Raw genomic sequence first — 11,582 nt, forward strand, 5'->3', positions numbered from 1 at the left:
GTACTCTGGATGTGACCCTGAAGTGGCTCGTGTGGTAAATGGTGAATATGGCCCAAATATCACAAAAAAAAATATGGGCCACCTTTGGCAAATATGTGGCACATGAGGCATTGCTATGGCTTGGTTCTGGCCCAGATCTGGCAAACAGGAGCGGACCGCCCAAATGCCATCATTCCACGCGGTATGTGGGCCGGATGAAAGAAAGATGAAAGTCGGGTGTGGAACGGGTCCGGGCCACAGCAATTTTGCTATCTGGGGAAAAGCTGCACGCTGCGATGTCATAAATTATCACTCCACGAAATGCGACAACTGGTCCACATAACAAGCGGTCTGCGACAGTGTTGATTTGGCCATTTCATGCAGAAAAGTTGTGGTAATTTAGCAGTGAGCCTCACGGACTAAACTAGCTTAACTGAGAAAAGAGTCAAAACAAAGATAAATGTGTCTCCAGCACCGTGAATCCCTCACAGTAGCTTTACTGCTAGATTTGACCTTGGGTGGAAAGGGTGACGCAAGTCCTGTGGAGCTGATTGGTTAATTCTTGTCACATGACCTGTGGTGCCCCGGCTGCATTCGAAAAAGTGAAGATTTTTCAATCTCACTGCACCGCACATGCGCCTAAATGAAACAAGTGCATTGCAACGAATGCGCGCGGCAGCGCCACTCTCGGTTTTGAGCACACTTGTTGCGCGTCTCCCTTAAAAATAACGAATTTGTGTGCGCAAAAGACGCAACATGTGAACGGTCCCTTATGGGACCTTCAAATAAAGAGGATCCAACTAAAGATCTGTTGTTTATGTCTAGGTGTTTGTTTAACGCCACACCTGGAACATGAATTATATTGAAGGGATAATAATAATATGAGTAGAGCTATATTATTCTGTTAACCACTCAACTGCTGTGCGACCTTCACCAACCGTTGTCGTTTCCCAGACTTACAGGAACATTTCTCCAACGTGTGCAATCATGACTGATGGGTAATGCAGTCTTTAGGATACGACAGAGATTGGACACCCAGGCTAAACAAGGCTGTAGTTTTTCCATCCACCAACTGACGTCACAACATATCGTCTGGCGGACGAAAAAAGCTACAGCTCAGTTCAGCCTGGCTGTCCAGTCTGTCCAGTCTCTCTGTCGTCGTGTTTCACTGCCGGCCCAGACACAGAAATGATCGGGATCAACTGCGGCTGTTCTTCATATGCAATGCAGAGAGGCAGAGGTAAGATTGAAAAACTGTGAATTTCCCCTTTAAATCAGGACAGTGGGCATATTTACCGAGTGGATTTACGTCAGTGCGACTCTGTTCACATTAACAGCGTTCGCCACACCGGCCTTCGCTCTCCAAGCAGGTCTGACGCAGGCTGCGTTATGTGTGAAGAGACTCCTCCAGTATTTAGTCTTATGTAACGACAGATGAATGTGTAGGGCGCCATTTGATGGTCTTACGTAACCCCTCCCCCGCCTGGCTGCGTCCATAATGCTGTCGGGCCTGCGGTTGCGCACCTGTGTTTTGTGTTGGTGTGCGTTAGTTTTGGGGTCACACCAATAACCGTTTCACGTTGAGGGGAAAAGTGGGCGACAACAGCACAGCAACTGGTTTGCATGCACAGACACACACAGAAACAGTCATTCTTGACCTTTGACACCTCTTCTAATTGTATTTTTTAAACAGGGGGACAGTATAGACATATAATACCGCTTCATGACAAGGTCACTTTGAACCTCGTGGTTAGATACACAGCGATCCTGCACGACAAAGGACATTTCTTATTCATGTGCAGAATAAAACTCCAATTCATCAGAGGTAAAACTGGAACAGATTTTCTGTTTATGTTGTTGCTTTTTTCCTCCTCCTCCTCCTCTCTCTCTCTCTCTCTCTCTCTCTCTCTCTCTCTCTCTCTCTCTCTCTCTCTCTCTCTCTCTCTGCTTCTGCTTATGTAACGCTGTCCCCAAGCTGAGGTGAATCTGTTTTTAGTGTCGGGGGAGTCGGGATGGGAGCGTATGAAAATGTGACGTCACGGTTATTGTGACCCCCCCAATATCGCGGTCTTCGGTATTCCCAAGACATCGTTAGAATGTGTTCGACATGTTTAAATAGCGCCAATGAACACTGAAATCAGTCCACCCAAAGGTATCACACACACACTTCTATTCAACCTCTGGTTAACACCGCAAATAAATAAACTACAAATAAATAAAATAATGAAATTGTCAGGAGCATTATGCACCCTTTTTTCCAGATAAATATTCTAACCTCTGTAAACATTTGCAGTTCAAGTTGTGAAAGGACAACGACCGCACATAAATCCAATCAGCATATCTTCGCAACAAACAAATGTAAACAAATGAAACGTGCATGTAAGGACGCAACCTTATGTAAATGAACCACATTTGCATATGAGGCCAACACAGCCATACGTAAACAACGCCAGCAGGCATATAATACCAACACAACCAGTTATTGTACAAAGACGCACACACACCCACACTAGAGATGGAAAGTGACGATACCAATAGCGTTTATGTGGTTGGAACGACATTATTTTATAACCTATTGCACGACCGCCGGATTTGACTTTTAAATACTGCACGTGTGGATCACGTGCAGCGAGTATGCGGCACGACGACGCACGCGCAGTTGATGTGTTTACAAGACAGACCGAAACTCAATTTTCACAAGGAACACCGGGAATGTTGTACTTAAATATATCGGAAGAAGAAGAAGAAGGTGTTTACTAGTCTAGAGCACATAGCATTTAAAGTTTCCATGTATATATCGACAAACTGCATGAAGTTAGAGGTTCACTTACCTTACCTCGCTGCAGAGAGGAGGGTGGTGTCGGCGGAGATGAGGAAGCAGGTCGGAGGCGTTCGCCCCCTTTGCAGCAACTTCCTTCTCGCATGTTGGCCAGATGGGGTACGAGCTTCCCGTCCGAATTTTTAGGATAAACAAAACACGCCCAAGCTTCGGGCTGTCTTTTTAGACGGGTGAAAAATCTCGAACAGCACTACATCACCTCCTTCCGCCATCGTTTTTGGGGGGGAAAGACCTAGCTAGGTCAGTGTAGCACGATCAGCTAGCAACATGGCGCGCTGCGCCTGCGCGGTGACGTACGTTACACTGGAGCGGTAATAAAACGGCGGTAAACGAGATTAGGAAAAACGTGACGCACTGTCGTGCAAAGCAATGTCCGTTCCGTAATTTGCTGCGACGTACTGCCGACAGGAAGTGGACGCATGTTCGCGCATGCGCTGAACAAATCGGGTTGCCGTAACGGATCGGGGAGTGACACGCTCTGTCGCCTCCCTCAGCCATGTTTTTTTTAGGGGGGCTAGCGGGTCGGTGTAGCACGTTCGGCTAGCGACATGGCGCGCTGCGCCTGCGCGGTGACGTACGTTACCCTGGAGCGGTAATAAAACGGCGGTAAACGAGATTAGGAAAAACGTGACGCACTGTCGTGTCAAACAATGCTGCGACGTGCTGCCGACAGGAAGTGGGCGCATTTTCGCGCATGCGCTGAACAAATCGAGTTTCCGCAACGGATCGGGGAGTGACACGCTCTGTCGCCTCCCTCAGCCATGTTTTTTTTGGGGGCTAGCGGGTCGGTGTAGCACGTTCGGCTAGCAACATGGCGCGCTGCGCCTGCGCGGTTGCGTAAATTACGTTGAAGCGATAACCAAACGACTGTAAAGGAGATTAGGAAACGCTTGACACCGTGCGGTAACCGCCCCCACCCCCAGAGGGGGAGTGTTGCAGTCCAGCAGAGGTCTTTGTAGCTCACATAAGAGTACTCGGGGCCTTGGGCCACACTTTAAATCAGTGTCCTACTGTGTCCCATAGAAGCTTTTCAATCTGACCAATTACTGCACAAAGCCCATTCCACCGATGACAAGACCTTCGGCCGGAGAGGAGGCGGAGGCCGCTGGTGGAGCTGTGTGGCTGGAATGAAAATGCCCAACATGTAGCTCACATACATTTCAGTGGCACGACATCGCCTTGAATGCTTGTCTGATTAGTGGTGCAATATCCTCCGCTTCCTCTGAGTTAACAAGAAATCTGTCCCTTTAGCTCTGCAGCACTTTGGCTCGACTGGCGACGTGGCTCTAGAGTCATGAGATACCTTTTACCATTGCCACATATTTGTTCCAGTGAATGAGAATAATTAAAGGATGCTCTCTTCGTCTATCATGCGTGCCATGAGGATACCAGAACGTTACAGTTCACGCGTGGGGCACGTGATAAGACGGCCCACATGTGAGGAGGAATGGTGCTTATTAAATATTCAGCCTTTGTCTCTATAGGTGGTGGAGGGTCTGTGGTGCAGATGCAGACACATGAAACGCGGGTTGAGGTCGCAGATGTACGCACGACAAGCCCAAGACCTCATTTATAGCAGCATCCATTAGCAATCTGCAGAACAGAATCGCTCTGTATTTACGATATTCCATTGTCAACTTCCCAACTTCCTCCCACACAGTTTATTTTTTGCTTCGCCGGAGGGATGTTTGTTTTTTTTTGTGTTATTGTTGTTTGTTTTGCTTCTTCGCCAGAGGACTCTCAGCATGTGAAAATAACAGTATACAGCCAGGCGGCAAGAGGCGTGTACGCTGCAATCTCTTCTATAATTATGAATACAGTACTTTTACATTCCACCCCATGCCCTATTTGTGAGCATCGGCATTTTCCAGCAGGGAGAGGAAACAATGCTACAGTTGGTACAGAAAATAGGCTGAGAGTCAAACACAAGAATGTCTGTGTACAAAAGTGCAAAAGTACTAGATTGGGATACACATACTCAGATATTACTGCTGTGTTACTGCAAGCCATAAGAAAGAAACCCACTTTATTTTGTCATTGTACAGTTTTGTTTTTTGGTTTTTTGTTACAATGAATGTGTTACTGTATAGCAGCAGTGGGCAGCTGCAGCACCCGGGGGCCAACTCCAGTTCTTCTTTCCATTGCCTTGCTCAGGGGCACAGACAGGAGTATTAACCCTAACATGCATGTCTTTTGGGTGGTGGGAGGAAACCGGAGCACCCGGAGGAAACCCACGCAGACACGGGGAGAACGTGCAAACTCCACATAGAAAGGACCTGGGACGGCCTGGGGTTCGAACCCAGGACCCTCTTACTGTGAGGTAAAAGTGCTAACCGCTGGACCGCCGTGCCTCTAAACTTGCAAAATTAGATTTATGTGCAAAACATCTAGCTTAGAAATAATGAGCCCGAATCCTGCGGTGGTCCTGTGGCACTGCGGTCCAAGCAGGGAAAGGAGGTCATCCAGGCCAGTTCGTTAGGTAGATGGGCTTTGCAGACAAAGGAAAGATCCGTTGGTCCAAATCTACCTCCGGCAGCAAAAACACTCTGGTTTAGGGATTAGGAGGTCCCACTGTACAAGATTCAATGTTTTATTGTTTGTTACAACACTGGTTGTTTGTTAAGATTATAAAACCTAAAATACTTTGAGCCCTTATGTAATCTTGAAATGGAGAAATTACTGCGGGGGAAAACGTTGAGTAATATTTGTTTACCAGCTAAGCATTTCATAAAAGGCCATATTGACAGTGTGCTAGCTAGAATACTATTTCCTGATAAGCCGCCTGCATTTCTGCCTCTGTGCAGCCGGGGCTCCAAAAGAGAGATGGTCTTTGTCCCGCGTCCATGTGATGTTTTCGTCCTGTGACGGTTCAATTTCTCAGTCGGGGGTTGAAATCTCTGGTGACTGGATCCTCCATTCTCATAGCAGGGCCACGAGGAGAGGCTGGCGAGAGGGGAGGCTTCCTACACGCACTCGTGCAGACGCAACACACACGCACGCATACGAACGCGCGTGCACGCACGCACACACACAAACGAAAGGAGTACACGCGTGCAGTTTTGCACCGTCACACTGACACAACAGAAAAGGTGTCACAAACACGTGCGTGCACGCGCGCACACACACACACGCACACACAGGCACCTGGGCTAGAATGAACGAGTAAGTCCCCCCCCCATCCCCATCCTCTCTCTCTAATGTGGATGAAGGAGGCACTCGGTGACTCGGCGACCCTCATTTCCACACCAATGGAGAGCGTCTGACACAGCTGTAGCTGATGAAACGCATCACCCGGAGACGCAACGCTCCTCCGCAGACGATCCCAGCAGAACAAAAGCTGTCAGGGATGAAAGGACCACTTATCGGCACACCTGCTTCCGCCGCGACGCGAGCTGACGTGAGGCGGACGAGCTCCGTCTGCTCTTCTCATTCAACCATTCAGGGACGGCTTGGTAAATTCCAGGGGCGCGCGATGATATCGGCACGACATCGGTATCGGTCAATAAAACCTTCGTCACGATTTCTGCCGAATTGCCCCCGCCCCCGCCCCCGCCGAGGTGACGCGTTAACCGCGCATGCGCGGCGACGCCAAACGTTTATGGTGAGTGAACAAAACTGCTAACTGCGACGCTTGCAAAGCACTAGTGATGCGAGGAGGGGCAAAACCCACACTCGTTTAACGCTACCAATTTCATTATGCGTCTTAAGAGTTATCATCCTGAACACTATGACGAGTTTCTGAAAGGTAGCCTGTCAGCAGCCTCTACTTCAGCCCTTTGACAACGCCAAGAAATATAGTAGCGACCACCCAAATATAGCAGCGACCACCCTTAATAACAAAGTCACTGCTCTTGGTAACCAGTCGTTCACTCAGACTAGTGCAGTGTCCGTTTGGATGTAATCCCCCCACTGACCACTATGTTGGTTGCAATGGAAGAGTGGCGCTGTTCGTCCAGGCCGGCACAATAACAGTAGTTATATCATAGAAGGTTGAATCAGTTCATCTGGACACAACGTTTATTGACAGATGCGTTTCGTCCCTCATCTAAGTGACCTCGTCAGTCTAAACTGACTGCAGGTATCCCACCCTTATAAACAATACAGTACAATACAGTACAATACAGTACAATGCAGTACAATACAGTACAATACAGTACAATGCAGTACAATGCAGTACAATACAGTACAATACATTACAATACATTACAATGCAGTACAATACAGTACAATGCAGTACAATACAGTACAATACAGTACAATACAGTGCCCAACGACCAGTTTCATATGCAAATATGGACGTGACCATCAACTAGCGTTTCAACGGCCATGTGTACTATGCACAGAGGATTTGGGAAGTAGCTATAATAATAAATAGGTTAATTCTAGTACAGGAGAGACTTGGTGTTCACTTCAATGAAATAAAGAAGGTGTGTTTATTGGTATTGGCATCAGCAATCAGCCAAAATGACCGACATATCGAATACCAGCAAAAACCCAATATCTTGCATCCCTAGTAAATTCAGTTAATAACAACAACAAAAAAAAACACATTTTTGGACAAGAAATTGTCTTACTGTCAAGATGTTGACGGTTGGTTTAAGATAAATGCTCGCAAGAAGTCTTTAAATGACCCCATAGCAGACGCATGTTTGCATTTTGAATGGGGTGACTCCAAAGGGACGACCCCCGACTGTAACTGCGGGAAAACTGGGTGAAAGTTTGGAAATGTCATGTTTGTCCCGTGTTTAGTGTATTTCCAAATATCTTTTTATAAAACGAAATTACGAAACAGTGCAAGTATTAACGCCGCTTCTGTCTTTACCCGCGTGCTTGTGTGCGTCCGTAGGTTTTCTCCCGGTGCACGAGTGTGTGTTGTGTGCTCCTCTCCAGTGATGTGTTGAGCACATATGGTCTGCAGGCCCAGTTGTCCTCCAACAGGCTACGGCTGACTCCATTATATGATCATTTGGCAAAGCACGGACCGTTACCTCCACTGGCCTTTAGTTCCCCTCACACCCCTGCAAGGATACGGTGGTACACGAAAAGGCACACCCACTCACATACACATACAAACACAGATGCACACAAAAATCGTCTCAACACACAAACACATTGTGATCCGCCACTCATACGCACACACTCAGCCACATAACCTTTTACCGCAGTATAACTTGTCACATCCCAGGCTGTGTGTGTGTGTGTGTGTGTGTGTGTGTGTGTATAAGAGGTAACAAAGCGGCCAGTGTGTGGACGTGTGTCCTGCCAGGAGAGTGTGTGTGCCCTCGGAGCAAGCATATGGGCATGGACACGGGCATTAGCCAGCCTGGCTCAGGTTACCATTACCTCGCAGTCACCTTCTGGACAGCAGCAGATGCCACACCGGCGTGGACAGAGGAAGGGCTAAAACACACACACACACACACACACCCCCCCCACACACACACACACACAGGCTTTTCATCGATGAAAATGTACATTAAGGTATTGAGGTTGCCAGATATATGGTGGATTTCACGTTATGTTGTCATGATAAAAGCGCTTTGTGCTCATTTGTTGTGCAGCCCGAGACACCTTTTCTTAAATAAAAGGCTACAGACAAACATTGGGTTGTGTTCTGAAAATCAGGCCCGACATCATTTGAGTGCCGGGGACAGCTCGAACCGTTTAAAAGCGGCGCTGAGCGTACAATCTCCTAGGAACCGCTTCCCGGTACTTTGTTGTGTACCCTCATTCGCCTCACAACAGCCTGAATTTGTTCGGACTCCGGTTACTTGACTGTTTCCAAAGGGACCCTAACTGGTCTGGATAATTCATGTCCGTGCGGTGTCTGGCACGGCGGTGGATCTTTACTCTGAATGTTTTCTTCTTTCGGCTCCTTCCATAAATCAGTCCAATTACACTTGAGTTTTAAAAACACACCTTAAAGTCAGGCGGACGTTGCGTCACCTACGCAATTCGCTGTCATTTTGAGTCTTTTTACTGAAAAAAAATAAATATATAAAGGGCAGAATTGAGTTTTTTCCTATTTTCCTCTTTATTTGAGCCCCCCCCAGTTCAACTTCTCACGGCTGTTCTTTTTTTTTTTTCTCCATGATGTCATGAAACACTCACTTACACACAGCCAATAAGATCAAATCATCATAATATGAAACCCCGCCCACCGGTCCTTGCTTGTACTTGTCACTCAAAGGTCAGCTCATTAATATTAACGAGGACACATTAGTCATTCATCCATCCGTTATCCAAACCGTTTATCCTGCTCTCAGGGATGCTGGAGCCGATCCCAGCAGCCATTGGGCGGCAGGTGGGGGAGACACCCTGGACAGGCCGCCGCCAGGCCATCACACATTCACACCTAGGGACAGTTTAGTACGGCTGAGTCAGCTGACCCACATGTCTTTGGACCGTGGGAGGAAACCGGAGCCCCCGGAGGAAACCCACGCAGACACGGGGAGAACATGCAAACTCCACACAGAGGACGACCCCCAAGGCTGGACTACCCCGGGGCTCGAACCCAGGACCTTCTTGCTGTGAGCCGACTGCGCTAACCACCGCGCTGCCCTACCTTATTCGTTCACAAATAAGAAATGTCGCTAAATGTTTTATGATAATGTGGTCAGGGAGAAGTTTTTCAGACCTGAACAATGAGATCAGATTATTGGTTTCAGCCCAGCCTGAACCATCACACCATCAGCAGCTGTCATGCTGACACGCAGCGTAATGGAGGTATTGACACATACTGGTTTGCTCCAAACCTTAATCCTCCGATGAGGGGGAAACAGCAAGAAGCAGGATTCAATAAATCAGGTGATATTTTTCTCTTCCAACAGTGCCAATGTTTTTATTTCTTTCCCCGCTGGAGCCACAAATTCCTGGTCTTAAACTGACATATCCGACTCACGTTAAGTGGTGATGAGTTGCCTTCGTTGGTCTTTTGGCACCGCTGTTGTTCTGGATCGTCAGTCAACTAACTCTACGCCATCTGTTTATCTGCCAGATTTGAGTCAGCCTGCTTTAACTATTTTTTTTTTCATGAGTTGTTTTCAACCACTGGCCTTTGGGCGGTGGACTATTTTACATACACAATGCCGGGACGGAAAAACCCAGCAGGGCTTGCAGCCACTGATGCATGCAAAGCGAACCAGACTACCTGGCGCTTGCTAAGATAATCAATATAAAGGCACTTCTAATTTTTTACCTAGATTGATCTAAAATGGTGGAATAGGTCAGGGCCAAGCCATGGAGAGATGGTTGTCGACAGTCACATTCCATTTGTGGAGATCAAGCTTGTGTCCTTTTAGCTACGTGAAAGCTTCTCTAATCAGTCCAACCAATGGTCTGTAATGCTTGCTGTGTTAGCATGACGCTATTGCTTGTATCCCAGTACAACGAGTGAGGCTTGAGGAAATGTAGTGGGGTAAGTGATTAGCAGTCTGCAAAAGTGGACAGATTTCTCCATATAAACCTACACGGCAACACAAAAACCCAATGTGGGTGACGGCTCAACTTCCTGCTGGGACATTTTCTCCACAGAAAACCGCATTGTGAACCGATGGTGCACATGACACCGGGCTCTCGCACAAAGCGACACTAACGCAAAGTTGTGGAAGAGAATAACTAGCCTTTTGTCTTGAGACGACGCCCCGGCAAATAACTGTGGAGATAACTGTGGGGTCACGGCCCTATTTTCCTCAGACATGGAGGTTGATGTGCTTTCACATCATCGGTGCAGTGAACCGTTCTGACATTCGTAATGGTTTAGGCAGGGCCGCCCATCAGGGGGGCAAAGGGGAAAGCTTTCAGGGACCCAGTCGCTGGCGCTAGAAAGACCGGGATTTCACTCCTACCTAAAACGACCATGGGAGGTCAAAAGGACCGCCAGTTTTTAAACACTATATTCTGTCATATTTTAAACTCTATATTCAAGATAAACGCCCGGTTAAGATATTAATGTGTTACATATGTTAGTGCGTCTGTTAGGAAACAACTGACACCAAAATTAACATTTCAACAACTTTAATACTATTTTTCAAACTATCTAAAATGGCCGCTGTCCAACGCCTGTAAATACTGCAATGCCTCGGTGGTAGTTATGGTGTGTCTGTAACTAGACATGTTGGCAAGAATCAAAAATCAAGTTTATTTCTCTGCACTAGTGTGTTTGCAGGGCAGAGCATTGAACTCCGCGAAGGAAATGATGCGACCAACACACGTCAAATATAATGACATGAGGCGCATGATCACGTGCAAATTACGCACCGTCATTTTGACCGCTCAGGGTCATTTTAGGTAGATCTCATCATTACTGTTTTTGTGTGCAATTGATCTAAAACTCATTTTAATGCAAATATATGCAATTTCAGGAGCATTCAGGGAGCGGCAGGTCTGTAATCTTTTTTCCCACAAGTTATTAAACTTTGAAAATTCCAAAACCGTCAAATTGACAGTCTTGGTCGTTCTAGTGCTGGGGGGGGGCCATGGAGGCCAGCGATAATCATGTTCATCCTAAATATAAGCAACGATAATGGCAATAATTGCAACTGAGTGTGAACTGGCTAAACAAAATGGACTTTAAAGACATTGTAAAGGACTTAGCATCCAGTTAGACAAGGAAGATGGCGGCATTAGAGGTGAAGAAGAAGCCATAAGGTAAGACATTGCATTGTCTACTAAGAAATATGTGGCATAAGCATAGCAGAACTTTGTTGACCTTGGTGTGTTTAAGTGGGTGAAAGAGGTCTATTATGGTGTGTGTGTGTGTGTG

This window comes from Lampris incognitus, chromosome 3, assembly GCF_029633865.1.
Source record: "Lampris incognitus isolate fLamInc1 chromosome 3, fLamInc1.hap2, whole genome shotgun sequence".
NCBI lineage: Eukaryota > Metazoa > Chordata > Actinopteri > Lampriformes > Lampridae > Lampris > Lampris incognitus.